Genomic DNA, 19805 nt, shown 5'->3' with positions numbered 1-19805 from the left:
TGGGCTGGGAGATTATGACCTGAGCCAAAGTCAGATGCTTAACTGACTGAGCCAACCAGGCACCCCTCTGTATAATAGGTATTCTACAGTGAGTGATTAAAAATGGAAGTTTTTCTCATTTTGTTCGATAGAATGGGAAATGGTATATGATGTATTTAATTTTAATCATACTACTCCGTAGACACATTTTTAATGAACTGTGTTTGAAAGGCTGCTTTTTATTTGTTTAGTGTAAAATATCTTGAAATAGTAACTAATATGAGACAAAAATGAGACAGTGCTTTTGTATTTTTATGTGAATTGTTTGGGATGCAAACTTACATTATGTAAAATTAAAGTCCTTGGGGGCGGGGGGATCTATCTCACCCAAACACCACTGACTAATCAACTAAAAATAGAATCAAAGACGCCCCTTCTACTTTGCAAGATCTGGATTTGTGGTTATTTTCTAATGACCCACATTCAGCACAACGGCACAAACCCAGGGGAAATCTGTATATGACATGAGACCAGTTGCATGAATGTTGTGGCAAGATGGACATAGTTTACTACAGAAAACGGAGAAGACATTTTTTCCTTGTTGCCACAGAGGTAAAAATGTGTGTGTGTGTGTGTGTGTGTGTGTGTGTGTGTGTATCTGTGAGTGTATGTCTGTGTCAGTATCTGTGCATATGCGTGTGTGTGTGTGTGTGTGTGTGTGTGTGTAGATAGATACAGATATTTGTAGGTATCATTTTTAAGAGATGCAGATCGTAGATGTAGCCTTGAGTTCAGGGAGGAGATAGTGAAGACCATGACTAGTATGGAGTTGTGTGAGCTCTTCCTTTGGCACACGGTGAGACACACATTTTGGTTTTTGCTGCCACTTGTTTGCATACAATATAGGGGCTATGTCTGTGTCTTTGATGATTTGGGAACTTGAATTTTGCACAATAATATGGTACCCCATAGCCTAGATCCAAGTTTTACTTTGCAAGCTAAACAGAAGACCCTGAACGTGAGAGGAATGGGGAAAAGGCCAAATTACAACTGTTGCGTCAAGTGGGTGGAATGAAAAAGGATGTGCAGCATTGTAAAATTGCATGTGTAGCTGAAAACTATTGGCCTCTAGCCTTAAAGTCGTGGAAGATTACATAAAATGCATTGTTAACCTCATGGAATTATGCCTGACTTACTAAATATGAGTATTATAATTTGTCTTTCCAATCCTAAAAGTTCAATGTGTCCATTATTCCATTGTGGTTTCTTGAAAGTTCTTTCTAGTTGAGTTATAGACAATGGCTGCTGTTCTATATTTATACTTATGAAAAGTCAGAAACATTCCCCACCAATGCTTTGAAATTCCCTGGCTATCTTCTAGAAAAATATCATCATTTGCAATAACAAAAGTCATTAGGTTTCAATCATAAAAACTTATCTCTTGACTTCTGACATCAGTTATAATTTCAGTTGGATGTTTTGCTGCATGATAAGATGAAATGAATATAATTAATTTTAGTGTTGATAATGTTGGAATATTTGGAGGCATTTTCCTGTGAAACTAACTTCCTTTCAGCACCCAATAGCTACTATTTTCCATTATGGTAAAGAAAGTTCTGTTGGCCTTTATAATTAGAAGAAAATGACACTACTGCCTTCCCATCACAGGAGGATTCTTACTTGTTTCTCCATTAGTGTGAATAGATTTTCATTGATCCATTTGCACTCTGTTACTTTGTCTCTCTTGTGGTTGCAGGCACTGTTTCTGAAACTTTCACCAGGGTAGAAGGAGAAGTGTAGATAGCTGAGTGCTACCACATGCTCTGCTGGAAAGTGACCTGGCTCTGACATTTTCCAGTTATCTGGATAAGTCACTTAACCGGTCAGGCCTCAGCTTTCTCCTCTGAACTGAGTTACTTGGAATAGATTATTCTATGTCCATATAGAATTTTTTAAAAATGTATGTGAACCATATTTTTGCCTCTCCCTTGCCCCAATTTTATTAAGAAAACCTTCATATATAAAGAGAGATAAAAGAATAATACAATGATCAGTTATACATCCCTTACCTATATTTAAAAATTGTTAATATTTTCCCATTTGTTTCTATTTTCATGAAACATTTAAAAGTAATTTGCAGACATCATGACACTTTACTCTTAAGTATTTCAGCATGAATCTCCTAAGTGTACCATTCTCCAACATCACTGTAATACCTTTATCACAACTAAAAAAAAAAAAAAAAAAAAAAAAAAGTAGTAACAATAATTACCTAATAGCTTTTCTTATGTAAATCGAATTCAAATGTCCCATCTGTCTCAAAATTGAATTTTCTATTCCCTTTTGCCCCACCTCCACTTAGGATCCAGTTTTTTTTTTTTTTCTTACATTACTTATAGTTGTTATTCATGACAACTTATAGTGTCATAGATTGCACGGGCTTTCACATGATGGTAGTTTTTCATTCAGTAGCAGTTGATTGAAAAAATACATAAATGACAAAAATGAATGAATGAATGAATGAATGAATAAGGATACCTAGTATCTGGTAGTTGTTTAATATTTCCTTGCTGAATACATGAATTTATTAATATTTTTAGGTGACATTGCATTTTACTAAACACAACTGCAGCTGAATATAGTTGCAAAAAAACAAGACATTTCTGGGTGAAAGGCATTTTTAAGTTCAGTCCACAGACTCTAGTAATCGCTAATGTGATTTTGATCACTTACTATGTACCTGGTGTGGAGCCAAGCACTGAGTATTAGCTCATTTAATCTTCATAACAAGCCCACAGGGTACCATTTTATAGATGGAGAAACTGGGCATGTTAAGTATTTTGCTAATGATTTCAGAGTCCATAAGAGAAATAATCTATATATAAACCTGAGCTTATCACAAATACTATAGTGCTTTGCAAGACAAGCTTGCTGCAGTTCACCCTCAGTCCCATCTAGCAGATAGCTTGGTATCTGTCTGTCCACTCAACTGCCCCAGAAGAACCACTATCAAACACTTAGCTTAATTATTGCTGTGGCTTTAAGGCAACTCATATCTCTGTGAGGAAGCCCTTTGAAATACAAAGGATCAGTGCACAGTTTTTTTGTTCAGAAAGATCTTTGAGCAAGGTCATGTCTGTTTCCTGAATGAACGGGGTTAGGATAGGAAAACTGGAGAGTTTCCCAGCTCAAAGAAAGCCAAGTTTTCACTGTGTCATTTCATTCTTCCCTTTGAAGTAAATTCCCAGAAAATCAGACACACCCATATCCAAACTTAAGTACAAAACACATCCTACAGCCAACTGGCCATAATTCAGGGAGTATGCCACCATTTTGGATTGCCTGTACTTTTCTTCCCTTTCATTAGTGAGGATAATCGCATGTTTCCTGTAACTTCAAAAAAAGTGCAGATTAATCCAGTACAGGCATATCACTGTAAAGGATCCTAAATTGTAAAGAGGATAAATCAGAAAAAGGAAGAGATCAACTTTACTAAACATCTGATCCCTTCACAGCTGCAATTCAGTTTGGTCTGTTCTTTCAACCTGCCATTATAGACTCTCCCTTATTTTTGTGGCTTCCTTTCCCATGAAGTAAATTTTTATTTAAATTTTTTTTTAATGTTCATTTTTTTTTTTTTGAGAGAGACACAGAGCATGAGTGGGGGAGAGGCCGAGAGAAGAGGGAGACACAGAATCCAAAGCAGGCTCTAGGCTCTGAGCTGTCAGCACAGAGCCGGACGCAAGTCTCAAACTCACGAACCACGAGATCATGACCTGAGCCAAAGTTGGGTGCTTAACTGACTGAGCCACCCAGGTGCTCCATGAATTCTTATTATTGATTCTGTAAGTTAGTGGTCTGCTCACTTAAAATAGATATCTTTATACTCTTAAGGAGAAAGTCCTTTCTAAAAATCCAAGTAGATAGATTGAAAAAAGAAAAAAATAGCCCCCAGGAAAATGTTTGGCCAGCAGTTGGCCTTCTTTGTGGAATTAACTTCAAACCTCCTAACACGTTTTTTAAAAACATGAATGAACTAAATTAAATGTCAACAAAAGTCAAAATTAATCATAATAGTGATCAATACTATGTATGAGAAAGACTTGTTCATATGGATATAAAAGCAGTCTGTGAGACACATATTTTTAGATGCCTTATAAACTAAACTTATGGAGAAGAAATCACACAAGGTTTGACCACAGATGAAATGTGGATCAGTCCCACAACTTTCTAGTCACCTAATTTGTAAGTGCCCTCAATGCCTCCCATTCTGGGCACTCAATAAATACTAAACAGGGCAGCAATTTCCTTTCCTGTCTAGTCAGGGTATCATTATTTCTGTACAGTCTCTGAGCTAGTGAGCACATAGAAAAACACAGTTCACCACAGCTTGAAATATGTCTTTCGCTCTCCCACCTCCTCTTTTCTGTGTGCCTTCAGTTGCTGTAAAACCTACTGGAAATCTAAGAATGTTAGCTTTCAGTTCCACTTATTAAACCCTAACCTTTCCTCTCCCAAATGCCAAGTTCTAGCAGATATAATCAGCGTATTTTATTCTGCCCTTTCAATCAGCCGTTTGGTGATGTTGATTTGCTGCTAAAGGAAGTTTATAAAAAAAAGAAACCCACTAGCTTTTGAACATGTCTCCTTTCCTTAAGGAGAATGTCATTTTACGTAACTGTGTGTCAGGATGTTGTCAACAGTTGCTTTCTCCATTTTGGAGGTCCTGGAGGAGAGCTCACTTGTAACTTTCACATCTCTTTTATTTATTAAAGCACAAAAATACAAATCATTAACATCCAAATATACTTATTACTTTGGCACTGAGCCTCCTTTCATGCTGCTGAACAGCCATCTCTGTCACTATACACCATGATGCAAGTCCTATGCTTGAACATTCCTTTGGTTTCTAGGATGCCACACCCACTTTCTTTCCTTTTCAGCCTCCTTCATTGACCCCCTCCTCTCTCCTCTAAATGTTTAGAGGACACTAAGTCCTCTAACACTAAGTGTTTTCGTGTTCAATTCTCCAGCTTCTCCTCTCTAGGGACATTTGCTCCTTGGGACTCCAATCTCTTCAGAACTACATATCCAAAACATGTCATTTTTTTCTTTCCATTTTGGAGTTCTGAGCTCCAGATTATTATACTCCTTATTCAACATCTTGACTGAAAATCTGTAAGGTTTTATAGACTTACTGCAACAAAAAGAGAACTTTTTATGATTTCTCCAAAAGTACACTTCCTCTTGGGGTGCCAGGGTGGCTCAGTCAGTTAAGTGTCCAACTCTTGAGTTTTGCTCAGGTTATGATCTTGGGGTCATGGGATGGAGCCCTGTGTCGGGCTCCACACTGGGTGTAGACCCTGCTTGGGTTTCTCTCTCCTCTCTCTCTCTCAAAATAAATAAACTTTTTTTTTTTTTTTTAAAGTACATTTCCTCCAGGCTTCCCATTTCAATAAAATCTGCTACCATTCAACCAGTTGGTCAAGCCAATATCATAGGGGCATCCTTGGTTTCTTTATTTCCTTCCTTTTCCATATATAGTACAAGTGCTACCATCACTTTCTCTGAAATATATCCTGAAGTTGCTCCCTTCTGTCTCCAGTGATAGGACTCTCAACCAAACTACCATCATCTCTTGCCATTAACTACTGAAGAAACCTCAGGCTGGTTTCTAGCTTCAGTCTTTCCCCTCTACAGTCTGTACACCTGAGTGATTTAAAGCATAGATGCATATAAGATGACGTAACTTCCTGGTCAAAACTCTAAAATAGCTTCCCATTAGAAGTCGAAGAAAACACAAACTTCCTGACCATGGCCTACAAAGTCCGCATGCCCTCCCACCCCCCATCCGTTGCCACTTTCCCTTCACTCACTGGGCTGCAGCCACCCTAGCCCACTTGCTTCCCTCCAAACACATAAAGGCCAACCCTGCCTCGTGGCCTGGTACTTGCTTCTTTCTCTGCCTGGAACACTCTTTCCTCTGATTTCCACATGGCTCCTCCTTTACATCATCCCGGTACTTACTGAAGTATCATGTCAGAGAAGTTTCCCCCTTTGAAACTGCCTCTCCCCCCACGTCTCCAGTTAATCTCAAACTCCACATGCTATTTTACTTTTCTTCATGGCACCATTACTGCTTGGACATATTTCATATTTTTTAAGCAGTCCATTGCTTGCCTCCTCTACTAGAATGGAAGCTCAGTGAGGACAGTGACTGCCTATCTTGTTCAGACAAAACGTCCTGTGTCTCCAACATTTGGAATGGTGACTGACATATGATAGTCACTTAGTAATATCTGATGAATAAATGAGTAACCTGTCAGAAGTCCTCGGTAAATAAGATAATCTAATCCATCATGTGACTCGTTTTATTGTTCTTTATGAATTGTGCTATTTGTTTGTTTGTTTTTATATTAGTGGTCCACTAATTTCAAAAAGGATATACCCATATTCTTACAGAGAAACCCTTCCTAAAAGTCTGGGTGGATGTGATTTAACAATAGCAAAAAACCAAACTAAAACAAAAGCTGTTGGTATTGCTAAAAATTTGGATTTATATTGTCACTTAGTCACCTGAAAAGGCCTATTTTTTTTGTCCAAATCTCTAAATGATCATGGCCATGAGGCTTAAACATTAACGTTCATAGTAATCAGCTAGGGAAACTGGCTGGTAAATCTGGTATTCAGTTCTAAATCTTGATTTGTTGACAAGCCCCAGGTGATGTTGATGTAACTGCTCCTTAAACAGTTTTCAGAAATACCGGATTGTGGGTTTTGTGATTCCTTTCATAATTTTGAGAAAAATAGATACGTACCTATGTGATTTACCTCAAATTGAGAACCAAATTTTGTCACTTAGGTGCCGGTGCTGGGTTCCCAAAGAGCACATCTTAGTCATGTGAGGCATCTGTCAACTATCGGGGAGCCCAGGTGAGAGGTAAGTTGAAAACAAAAACCTTTTGGAATTCTGTTGCAAGATCGCATGGGGAGTATAGGTAAGGAAGCAGAGACAGAGCCAAATAAACCAGAAGACCAAGAAGACAAGAACAGGAGGACAAAAGAAGGCTAGGAGGGGAGCAGAAATTTTCCTAAATGAGACTAGAGTTCTTCAGAAACTGCCTGGGGCAGGTGTGATTTGCACTGGGGACACCCATGCCTTTAAGACTGATTTGTGGGCAAGAGGAATGGGAGAGGAATGAGGTCTTAGTTATGATTTACAGTTCACTAGTCCCAGCAAATAGGCCAGTGTCACTCCCAGTTTTCAGGCCAACAAGGATAAGGACCTGGAACATGAAAGGATTTAACAATCAAGTTAAAGGTGAGTTCAGATTTCTAGATAAGACACACTTCAAACAGTGTTTATGTTATTTGGATATCATGCTCAGGAAACCAAGTTAGAAAGAAACGGGTTTCCTTCCATTGCCTGGCTAAATAGATAGGACACAAAAGGAAATCCTGATATAGAACTATTCCTGTCACAGGGAGGCATAGAATCCTGAGTGGAAAATGGAACAGACTTTCCATTTTTTATCCCCTCTCGCCTTTCATCCTTTAGCAGAATTTATTGCAGTGATTTGTTTAATTGTCGGTCCTCCCTGTGATGGTGTGATCCCTGGGAGGGCCACCGGGTCTCCTCTTCTCACCATTGTATCCGGTGTTGGTTACAAAGAATGTGCTCAATCCCTGCCAGTTACTGGAAGCAATGCCCAAGTGAATGTTTAAAAGAACACAAGACCCTCATATTAGCAAATAAACTATATTGAAGGAAAGATAGGTCCTGACTCACTTCACAGATACTAGATGAGATGCCCTTAAGTCTTGTTAAGGCCACCTACGCAATCATTTTAAAAGTCAAGATTATAATGATAAGCATTAGAATTGTGCTCTTCATATGCACAGTGCACTTTGCAAATGACAACTGCAAAATATCTTGCTACAGTCCTTAAAGCCCAGAAATAGTTATATTTGACGTCTATGCCAACAGAATGGATATATTTAATACACTGGTGGCTAAAAGCCATGTAAAAATTCTCTTTTTATTCCCCACCCCTCACCCTTCTCTCTACCCATGTAAGGGTAGACCTACCTAGGCACCGTGGTGCAAAACTCTACCATAACATCACTCCTGGAATTACCTGGCTTTGGTACATTTGTACATAACTGTTCTAATGTAACAGCGAGAATTTTTCCCCTCCTGTTTATTTCTCTGAAGCTGTAATAAGCAATCCTGTGTGACATTGCCTGTGGAGCGGTTGCCAGGCAGCAGAAAGAGATCTACAGCAGGAGGCGGGAGAGCTGGGGGAAGAGGGGAGAGCAGCAGCGAGAGGGGGAGGGAGAGAGGAGGAAGGGAGGAAGGCTGAGCCAGTGGGGGCTGGGTTCCCAAAGTGCTGAGCCAGAATTCCATGTCCTCGTCATCCTTCATGTTCCCTGAGCATAATGAGCCAATGAGCTGAAACTTAGAGGGGGAAATAAAGATGGAAAAGAAGCAGTTGAAAGTTTTCATTAAATAGGGTGTCAGCAATGTTTCTTATCTGGCGAAGAAAGGGTTTCTGATCGGGTTTTTTTTTTTTTTTTTCCTGTTGAACTTTGCTTCTTGGGAAATGCAGCTCTACAAATATCATAAAAGGGCCGGCTTCTCAGTGGGCCTGCTTTGCTGTAAAGCAACAAACAATTAGCACATAATATCTTCCAGCGCTGTGCATGGGGAACATACACATTATAACTTGAAAGGTTTCAACTTCTCTTGTGGCGTGGAAAGGTAAAACACAGAGAAATGGTACTCAGCCCTTTACAGAATATGCAGTATTGGGAGGCATCTTGGTGACCGTGAGCCACGAGGTTATTCAAGGCGTTTCAAGAAGCTGGCTCTGTCAGTGTGAGGCTTTGTGCAATTGGCGGAATTGGGAGCCACGGCTGAATCCCATCTCTTGGCTTTATAAGAATCTTGCTCTAATGAGATTAAAATGATTGGACTGGGCTCTGAGCAGAAGGGGTGGGGGCAGATGGCACGCAGGTCCCTCCACGCTGGCCTGGATGTCCCCCAGCACAACGCGTCTTGCCTTTTGCCAGCCTTCCAAGCTGTCTGTGACTCGTTGGACACTCTCCAGTGGTAACAGACAATGATTTTTATTTAGATGTTTGATTATTCTTGTTAATCAAATAGAACCAGAACAGAAGGTTTGTTCAAAACAAACAATGTATTTACAGATAGCTCTATTTGGTGGATGCACAACTTTAAGGCGCTGAAGTTACTAATCATTCTTCTCAGAAGATGCACACCCACCATCTGGGAGAGAAAATAGGACAAAACATGTTAAAGTGGCAAGATGATTGGAATGAACTTGAAATTAATGTAATAATGACCAAGTTTGTCTTTTCACTTTAGCAGTGGGAGCTAAGGATGGGAGGGGAAATGTAAAATGAGGATGATTGACTGAAAATTGTGAGGAGTAACAGATGGACCCTCTCCCCCATCTCCTGTAGCATATTCAGGCTTCTTTCTCCTGTCCAGTGGCCTGGCTTTTTAGTCCCAACTAAGGTCACGAATGAATCAATCAAGGATAGTCAGTGAGTTTCTGCTCATTTTAGGAAAAAGATAAAGTGTCAGAAGAAAAATACTCCTTAGCCTAAACCACACAGAGATAAAAAGGAGTTACAGACATGGGACGCATCAAAGAGACAGCCTGCCTAAAAGAAGGCACACAAACCAAATCCACCAAGAACCAGGGCTAGATGCAGGGACAATCCTACTCTGCTGTTTCAGAAGGCTAACACTTTTTCCTAAGGAACTGCAAAATATTTACAGACACTTGACAGTTCTCTAGGTAGCACAGTTGGAGTATGGACACTCAAGCTCTCTGGAATGTCTTATGATTGAGGTTTTGTCTATACTGCACAGCAGGAGAAAGTAATCAGGGAAGCTGCTGGTTCGCCTGACCACACTGGTTAATGACCATCTCCAGAGAGCCTCCCTGGAAACGGGAGATGAAATATCACACTATTTCATGTGAAATTGCACTTTTAATCAAAGCAAAAGGGAAAAATACTCTAGAGTCAGTCTCATAGTTGGGCCACAATGGAAATTTCTACCAGAGTCTACAATCACTGTTTTTTACTCTTTATAGATTTTATCTCTCAAAGTTTAGTTTTTATTTTATCAAAGTTATGCATGACCTACAAAACGTTAATGGAACTTTTCCTAATCTCTCATAGTCGATAGCAAGGGATGAAAAAATCCACACATTCTAATGAGCGATGGACCTTCTATGCAGGACTTGTCAAGAAGCAGTCCAAACACAATATTGTGACCTTGAAACCACATGCACCTGCAGCCTAGACATAAGAGATTTCTCAGATAATGAAAGGCCATTTCTGTAATAGAGCTGACTGTCCCATGTGAATGTTCTAACGTTGCCCCTTAATTTCCTTACTCTTCTCTATCCCAAACCATATCAAACCACGTAGGGAGATTCCATGGGACTTGTGTCGCCATGGGAATGGAACATGAGAGGATTCTTAGGGGAAATGGAGTTGTGTCTCTTGATGTTTGGGAAACCATGGGTTTCAAGAAGAGCACCATTTGGCATCATATTTGTCCAAAGTGAACAAAGGCATCATCCTGGACCATGAAGGAGGTAACACAAGAAGATGGAAAATGTAAGTGGTTAAATTTTTATTACTAAAACAAAGGTGTTGGTCCAGTTAAAATTCAAAGTGAAGTACTTTTGTTGGATTTAACTCAGTTGGAACCGATTAGACAGATTCCATTTTCTACGTGCCGATAATAATGCTTAGGGAAGGACTAAGGTATGGAAGAGATCAAACACAAGGCCTCCTTATAAACACACCTGTGCACAGCACTTACAATGTACACATAATAGTCAGCATATCTTTCCTCATGAGGTTTAGATTGTCGAAAAGGTGTTAACACAATTTACAATGGGGTGTGTTTTTTATTTGCAGTGCAAATAGGAAAGAACTTTTGATCCAAAACCTTCCCAATGCAGAAGCAAGACATAATTTTCAGGGGAGGAAAGATAAAGAAAAATAGAATCTGCATCTCCTTTTGAAGAATCCAGCTCTAGCTGCCAAGAATAACAGCACAAATAGATTCCTGTGAGGGGATAAGCACCTTTTCAATCCTGGGAGCTTTGTCATTTTTCAAAACTAGTGCATTTTTCATAGTTTGCCACAGTGATCTTCAAGTGGATAAATGGATATGGTCAAAAGCAAGTTAATTCCAATCTCATCCCTTTTTTAAGGATAACAGATATCCCCAAAGAGAAGTGGCAAAAGGCAATGGCAGATGAAGAAAATAGAGGCGCAGCCAGAAAATGAGCGGATTCAGAAACCAATTAAAATAAAGCACAGCTTTAAAAGATTCCTTAAGCCATTCACATGTTGCACTACTGGAAAGACAACGGTTGCTCTCAGCCATTCCTTCTTAAATGTTTTGCTTTTGTTTCCAGAAATAACAGGTTTAATTAAATGTGCAAGATACACTCAAGTGATCCAGACTAATGCACCCAGGGATTTTAAAGTCACTTAGAAGATTTTAGAAAGGATTTTGATTTGCCAGGCTCAGATACTAATGAAGAAAGCTGGTCTTCAGGGAAGGAGCATGAATGCCGTGTATGGCTCTGTTACTGCTGTCAAAGCCAGTTATTACATTATTGGGAAAGAATGGTTTTGAAAGTAGCAAACATTAAGTAAACTGGAAAGGAAATTAGCTTTATTAAACTCTTTATATGTGCCAAGGTACTTTCACATGCATTATTTCAATTAAATCTTAAAACAACCCTGAGGAAATGGATATTATTGCCCCATTTTTAAGATACAGAAGCCAAGGGTTTGAGAGAGCCAGGAATAGTAGGGCATGCAAACCCAGGGCATCTCCTGGCAAATCCACTTCCTTTGCCATTACACTGGCTTGTCCTCCATGCTAATGAGGATTCATGGTCACTAAATCTGTCCCCCCCCCCCCCCCCCCCCCCCCGAGCGAGAGATCAAGGTGCCTAGTAATGCACTAAACACATGCTACACTTTTCATTCAAAACAACAATATCCCTGAACAGCCCAGGTAGAACACAATTGTATGTTAAGGATTACAATGCAACATAAAGCCTTCCACAGAATTTAACAGGAACGGTCACAAAATGTTGACAATGAGATTTACTGAACTTGAATACAAATGCTAGTTGCAGGAATACATGTACTGTGACCTTAAGAATTATTTTTGTATGAGAAGGGAAAAGAGAGAGAGAGCTGCAAATCACTCAAGACCACCAAAATGTTGCTATTTATCTGTGATTAGAAATTTGAAAACAAACTGTATAAAAGTCTTAAGTTTTAAAAGGTATAAATGCATTAGGCATGTCACAATAATACTGTCTTTTTCTATAAGCCACAAAGATAATGAATGAAGCTTAGCACATACGGTAAGTAGGTCGAACTACCTTATGTTTTATTACTATACAGAATAACACCCTGGCAAGTCACATGGGTGTTTAACACTGGACTTTAAGTCACGAGACTTGGGCTCCAGTCCTTTTAACTATGAACATGAGAATTTTCAAGCGAATTGGTCTTTCTTGGCTCCAGTTTCCCAGATGTGATATAGAAATACCCTTTAACATGTACCAGCATTTATGAGGGTGCAGTAAGTGCATTCACAATATGTGTTTTTAAATGAATTTATAAAACAAGGAATTGGGTTTGATTTTTTTTCTGAGGTCCCATAATATTCTAACTTTTTATTAACTGGGATTTATTGAACATATCCAAATCCCAGATACTTCCAGAAGAAGCTATTCAAAACAAACTGCAAGAATAAATGAGCTTTTCTCAGAGTTCTCTGCCAAGGACACAAAGCATGTCCAACTTTTTCAGCTAAACAAATGTGACTGGAAATAGGATATGAAATGTGAAGAGAAAGGAGGATAGATTTACAAATAAGTTAAAGCATTTACATAAGACTTCCCATTAATAATGTGTTATGTTGTAGAAAGGATACTGAGACAGGAGCCAGCACATAGATGGGATTCATTTCTGGTTCTAGAACTAGATAGCACCATGCCTTTGACTGTCATTCATTCCCTCTGGTTCATAGTTTCCTGAGCTATAAAATTAATTGCAGCATCATACCACAGAGGTAAAATGAGGGATGGCCAAAATGTCATATAGCCAAGGAAAAGCAGACCTTTGAGAAAAATCCACATTGTGGAAAAAAAGCACCATATTCAACCAAACAGAAAAACTGATGTTCACGTCATCATATCAGTGTAGTGAGTAGAGGGAAATTTCCTTTATTACTATTATTATTAGTGTTTCCCAATAACTGTATGTTTATCCATGACACAAAGATACACTAGAATGAAAAATATCAGGCTTCTTTGAAATTAGCAGTATCATATTCTAAACACTTTTTTCAGCCTGTTTACTTATATAAAAAGTCAGGGTCCAGAATAATTAGGTTGCAGGAAGCTGGGTAAAAAGAAAGCAGAATGAGACGGCAGATACAAATTTAAATATAATCCGACTACTACAAAAAGGAGTGGGTCTGAATGTAGTGGTGTTATAACACATAAAAAACAACCTAAACACAAAACATAGATATGTTTTTAAAATATGAAATATATATGAAAATATTTCATATACACACATATATACATATACATATACATATGTATATATGTACACACACATATATATGTATATATATATATGTATATGTGTGTATTACATATATATATATATATATATATATATATATATATATGTAAATGTATTTAAAAATTCTGAAAACTGGTCTCTACTGGGGAAGTTACCGGGACTGGAAATTGGGTGAAAGAAGTGATGTGAAAACGATGTCCACATTGACTACATATACCTGGCAGTGTATAGATTGTGCCCTGTGAGAATATATGTATGCATTACACTGTCATCTAAAAATCATTTTAGAGACACTAATAAAAAGAGAAACAAAAAGAGCACGGGCTACAGAGTCAGATAGCACTGGGATTTATCCTAACCCTATTCCTTATTAGCTCTTTATATTTGAATAAGTTAATTAACTTTTCTCACTGACATTTTTCTTATCATAGAACAGAGATAAAAATAACTACCTTACAGTGTTGTGATAAGGATTAAAGAGAATGTATGTAAAGCACCTGGAACATATTCAAAATTTAATAAATTGTAATCGTTATTATATGAAGAAGATAGATGATACAATCTTGGTTTTATTTTATGGATCAATGAAATAGATTCTCATTAGAACCCTTTACTGCCCGATACAAACGCCCCCTCCTCCTGCCCGTTTGGTTAAAAAGGCATTGGAGGCTTGGAAAGAACAGAATAGATGTTCCGTTCTTCCAGCATCCACACAGCCCCCTCTCGCAGGTCATGGGATCTGCAGGTTGTAGCGGAAGCATGAGCATCGCGTGGGTCTTTGGTCCTGAGAAACCTGCATCCTTGGAGAGCAGCACAGAGAAGGAGTGACAACAGGAGGAGTGTAGACTTTCTACAGCAGAATTCAGTATCTTGTTGCACACTTCACTCTCCTCGTGGCTTTTTTCCTCCTTTCCCCGCTCCCCTTGGAGATGATGTCGGCGGGAAAGAAGAGAGGCTGTGATCTGAGGCAGCTGGTCGTCCAACCAACGAGTCTCGAGTCTCGGCTACACTACCAAGATCAAACCGTGTAAAATGCCTTTCAATCCGGGAGGCTATCCTGGCAGGAAAAAGCAAAACACCACAACTGACACAAAGTGGTCAGGGCTACCTGACCTCCTGCAAACTGTTGGAATGATGACTCAGAAGAAAGGGTGGAAAGGAAGGAAAAATGTTTGGAATATCAAGGCCTGTATAATACATCAGGGGACAATAGGTATTTTTGCTTTTGGTTTTTAAAAACCAACTGATGAAAATGGCCCAAACACCCTGTACTTAAAGAAAGGAGATGATGGAGGAGATGATGAGTGCCCTCTGGAACTCTACTCCTCCCTATTGGGAGTCACAGATGTACATTTTAGTCTAATTTCTTATAATTCCTGTTTATTCAAGGTCACCCTTAGCTCATATGGTATGTAAAGAAAAATGTACTTCTTCCTCTGGGCAGATGAACCTATGCCAGGGAGGATGCCTGTGAAAGCAGAATATGGGTTGGATTTCAGCTCCACTTGTCCCTTTGGTCAGGCACTCTTGTGCAGTGAACAACCTGCATAACACTATGCAGCAGCCCTAATCTCATATACCCAAAGTGCCAATCACTTGCCCCTCTGTTCTGGCACCTTTGTGCAGTGAACAACTAGCACAACACTATGCAATATCCTTTCTCTTATATACACAAAGTGCCAATCAACCTGGGACAAATGCTGTGTTTTCCTCATCTTCTTGCCTTTGTTTATCTGTTTTCCTTCCTCTGAGCTCAAAACTGGCCAGAACTATGGTGAATGTTTAGAAATTAATCCTCTCAACAATCCTATGAATTAGGTATTATTATCATGTATTTCTTCCAGATGAGAAAAACCAAGCTTCAAGAATCAAATCAGTCACCCAAGGTTGCACAGCTCATTACTAACATGGCTAAATTTGAACTCAGCTTTGGATAGCTCAGGAGCCCATTTTTTTTTAAGTTTATTTTTTACTTTGAGAGAGAGAGAGAGAGAGAGAGGATCCCAAGCAGGCTTCATACCCAGTGCAGAGCCTGACATGGGGCTCAAACCCACAAACCATGAGATCAAGACCTGAGCTGAAACCAAGAGTCAGATGCTTAACCGACTGAGCTACCCAGGTGCCCCTCATGAATCCATTTTTAACACCTTTGTCCCTTCCTAACCTCAAGGTTGAATTAACATTCAAGTTCTTTAAAGTGAAATAATTAAAATTTCAGCCATGTATTTGATTTAAATAGAAGGAAGCAACCTCTCTCTAAATATTAATTAAGAATTCCTTTGAGGGGCTACTGGGTGGCTTAGCTGGATGAGCATCTGACTCTTGATTTCGGCTTAGGTCACCATCCAGGATTGTGGGATTGAGCCCCATGTAGTTTCCACGCTAAGCATGGAACCTGCTTAAGATTCTCTGAGCCTCTCCTTCTGCTTCTCCCCTGCTCCTAACACATAGGTATTTTGTAGCTATTAAAAGGAATCTGTATAGCCTCCCTCAGTGATAGTTATGACAATGCGTACTGATTCAGAATTCAAATAATCCTCTCTGCCATCATCTGAGACTCTGAGTTGAACTGACCTCTAGTCCCCTAGTTACGTGTTTTTTGCACATCAACATGTTGACCCCGTATTGGTGAAGATAGAAATAACCCTCCATGTGAGCTGTTTCTTAACTCCAGGTCCAGGAAGGACAATACACTGTACAGTAAGCTGTTGTAGTTGGAGAAAAATCTCTTCCACACCTTAACTATTCGTCAAAACTTACTCTGACACTGAATTATTAAATAAACTATTGGGATATGAAAAGCCTTAGGGGGAAAAAAGTCTAATTTCCAACTCAAGATCAAAGAGGCTCACTCAGCCAGAAAACAGTCAGATTGCTAGGAAGATGCTTTAAAGCAATTCTCCATCTGGTCTGCTTTTGAAAGATTAGCAAATTAATCACATGGAAGTATGAGCAAACAGAAAGTGTAAAGCCATCCACAACAAACACAAACAAACACACAAAAGACATTTGCAACATGAAATAAAAAGCAAAATGAAGGGAATTGTAGGCCAAACTCTATAACCTAACATACTTTTTTTAACATAAAATGGAAATTTTTAGAAAATACAGGTTAATTTATGACACTAAAGAAAGGATTAGGAGAGAGATGGCGGTCACTAGTGCTGTTTGCCAAATATTTTCAGTTCTCCAAGTATCTATGTATGTGATAGGACTGTTTGCAGACCCTTGTAGTCAGGGGGAGTTACAGAACTAGTGTGGACCAATGAATTCAGCTCAGAAGTGATATGTTATTTTAGGGCTAGAGCATTTAACTGACATACCTTGCAAAGCTCACATTTTCCTTTAGCACAAGACTGGCAATGTTTGCTGATTCATCACTCTGAGTCTCCCTGGGCTGCTAGGAACAGGACCCCACTATCAACCCAAGACGGTCATGGACAGTGGGCAAGTAATACATTTTGTTATTTTAAGCAGCTGGAATTTTGGTATTTGCTACTGTGGCATCCTAACTAATCAAACATTAAGATCAAACAATAATGAAAACAGCAACTGAAATGACTGAGATCATTGTTGAATGTAGTAGTTATTAGAAATATGATTTAGGGGTACCTGGGTGGCTCAGTCAGTTAAGCCTCCAACTTTGGCTCAGGTCATGATCTCACAGCTTGTGGGTTCAAATTCCGCATTGGGCTCTGTGCCGACAGCTCAGAGCCTGGAGCCTGCTTTGAATTCTGTGTCTCCCTCTTTCTCTGTCCTCCTCTGCTCGCACTCTGTCTCTGTCTCTCTTCCTCTCACAAATAAATAAACATTAAAAAATTAAAAAAACGAAATATGATGTAAAAAAAAAAAAAACTCAATAGAGCACATTAAAATGCAAGACCAAAGAGCAAATATGGAAGATGGCACTTGGAAATGTAATTTGTGAAAAATAAGAATTACTAGTAAAGACAAAAATATGGAGGGGCGCCTGGCTGACTGAGTCGGTTGAGCGTCTGACTTCGGCTCAGGTCATAATTTCCTGGTTCCTGAGTTCCAGCCCCACGTCTGGCTCTGTGCTGACAGCATAGAGCCTGGAGCCTGCTTTGAATTCTATTTCCCTCTCTCTCTGCTCCTCCCCCACTTATGCTCTGTCTCTCTCTCTCTTTCAAAAATAAATTAAAAAAAAAGACAAAAATGTGGAAAATAATAGATTTACTTGATCTTATTAAATATAAGAAATGAATACTTTGGATAAGAAAAAGCTCATCACATTTGAAGGGGAATTATTAAATGTGAAAAGCAACAATATAGCTTACTAGAGTAACACATTAACAAACCAAAAAAAAAAAAAAAAAGAAAAGTTGGGGTTAAAGCTAAAACTCTGAGATTGGGCAAAAGTTTATCAATAAAACAGAAACACATGTTAACATTTAAAACAATCTAAGTGTTTCAAAAAGGGGAATGATTAAATTATGGGGCTTCTCCTTTATGCAGTATTATGGATCCATTAAAATTATTTTAAAGATTAAGTAAAAACAGGGTAAAATATGTATCATGTAATGTAAAACTTAAAAAATTGAATCCCTAGATTTTTATTTCGCTGTAAATGTAACTTTTACAAATTTTGCATTTCAAATGGGCAGGAAAAGGAAATTTTAAAACTTGTTGCACCAGGGTAGTGGAATTAGAGATTATTATCATAATATTTATTATAACAATAAACTATCATAAGCATTTAAGTTAATGCATCAATAGTCAAGAGCATAAAGGCCTCTTGATTTCTTGAAGACTTTCCTTATTTATTTATTTTTTGCTTTTTTTTTTATGAAATTTATTGTCAAATTGGTTTCCATACAACACCCAGTGCTCATCCCAACAGGTGCCCTCCTCAATGCCCATCACCCACTTTCCTGTCCCTCCCCCACCCCCCCATCGACCCTCAGTTTATTCTCAGTTTTTAAGAGTCTCTTATGGTTCGGCTCCCTCCCTCTCTAACTTTTTTTTTTCCTTCCCCTCCCCCATGGTATTCTGTTAAGTTTCTCAGAATCCACATAAGAGTGAAAACATATGGTATCTGTCTTTCTTTGTATGACTTATTTCACTTAGCATAACACTCTCTAGTTCCATCCACGTTGTGACAAAAGGCCATATATCATTCTTTCTCATTGCCAAGTAGTATCCCATTGTATATACAAACCACAACTTCTTTATCCATTCATCAGTTGATGGACATTTAGGCTCTTTCCATAATTTGGCTATTGTTGAGAGTGCTGCTATAAACATTGGGGCACAAGTGCCCCTATGCATCAGTACTCCTGTATCCCTTGGGTAAATTCCTAGCAGTGCTATTGCTGGGTCATAGGGTAGGTCTATTTTTAGTTTTTTGAGGAACCTCCCCACTGTTTTCCAGAGTGGCTGCACCAGTTTGCATTCCCACCAACAGTGCAAGAGGGTTCCTGTTTCTCCACATCCTCTCCAGCCTCTATAGTCTTCTGATTTGTTTATTTTAGCCACTCTGACTGGCATGAGGTGGTATCTCAGTGTGGTTTTGATTTGTATTTCCCTGATGAGGAGCGACGTTGAACATCTTTTCATGTGCCTGTTGGCCATCTGGATGTCTTCTTTAGAGAAGTGTCTATTCATGTCTCCTGCCCATTTCTTCACTGGATTATTTGTTTTTCAGGTGTGGAGTTTGGTGAGTTCTTTATAGATTTTGGATACTAGTCCTTTGTCCGATATGTCATTTGCAAATATCTTTTCTCATTCCGTTGGTTGCCTTTTAGTTTTGTTGATTGTTTCCTTTGCAGTGCAGATGCTTTTTATCTTTATGAGGTCCCAATAGTTCATTTTTGCTTTTAATTCCCTTGCCTTTGGGGATGTGTCAAGTAAGAAATTGCTGCAGCTGAGGTCAGAGAGGTTTTTTTTTCCTGCTTTCTCCTCTAGGGTTTTGATGGTTTCCTGTCTCACATTCAGGTCCTTTATCCATTTTGAGTTTATTTTTGTGAATGGTGTGAGAAAGTGGTCTAGTTTCAATGTTCTGCATGTTGCTGTCCAGTTCTCCCAGCACCATTTGTTAAAGAGACTGTCTTTTTTCCTTTGGATGCCCTTTCCTGCTTTGTCAAAGATTTGTTGGCCATACTTTTGTGGGTCCAATTCTGGAATCTCTATTC

The 19805-nt window shown here is 38.9% G+C and overlaps 1 long non-coding RNA gene across 1 annotated transcript in view; it reads left to right on the top strand.

Annotated features, from left to right (window-relative positions):
* LOC125921872 (uncharacterized) overlaps positions 1-6920 on the top strand; it is a 38622-nt gene extending 31702 nt beyond the window's left edge. Inside the window, exon 5 of the long non-coding RNA XR_007457524.1 lies at positions 6842-6920. This is a non-coding gene — a long non-coding RNA (uncharacterized LOC125921872). The remainder of the gene's footprint in view (positions 1-6841) is intronic.
* Positions 6921-19805: the final 12885 nt, after the last annotated feature.

Source organism: Panthera uncia, chromosome C2, assembly GCF_023721935.1.
Source record: "Panthera uncia isolate 11264 chromosome C2, Puncia_PCG_1.0, whole genome shotgun sequence".
Lineage (NCBI taxonomy): Eukaryota > Metazoa > Chordata > Mammalia > Carnivora > Felidae > Panthera > Panthera uncia.
The sequence above is the reverse complement of the archived record's forward strand: the minus strand, read 5'-3'. Positions and strand labels throughout refer to the sequence as shown.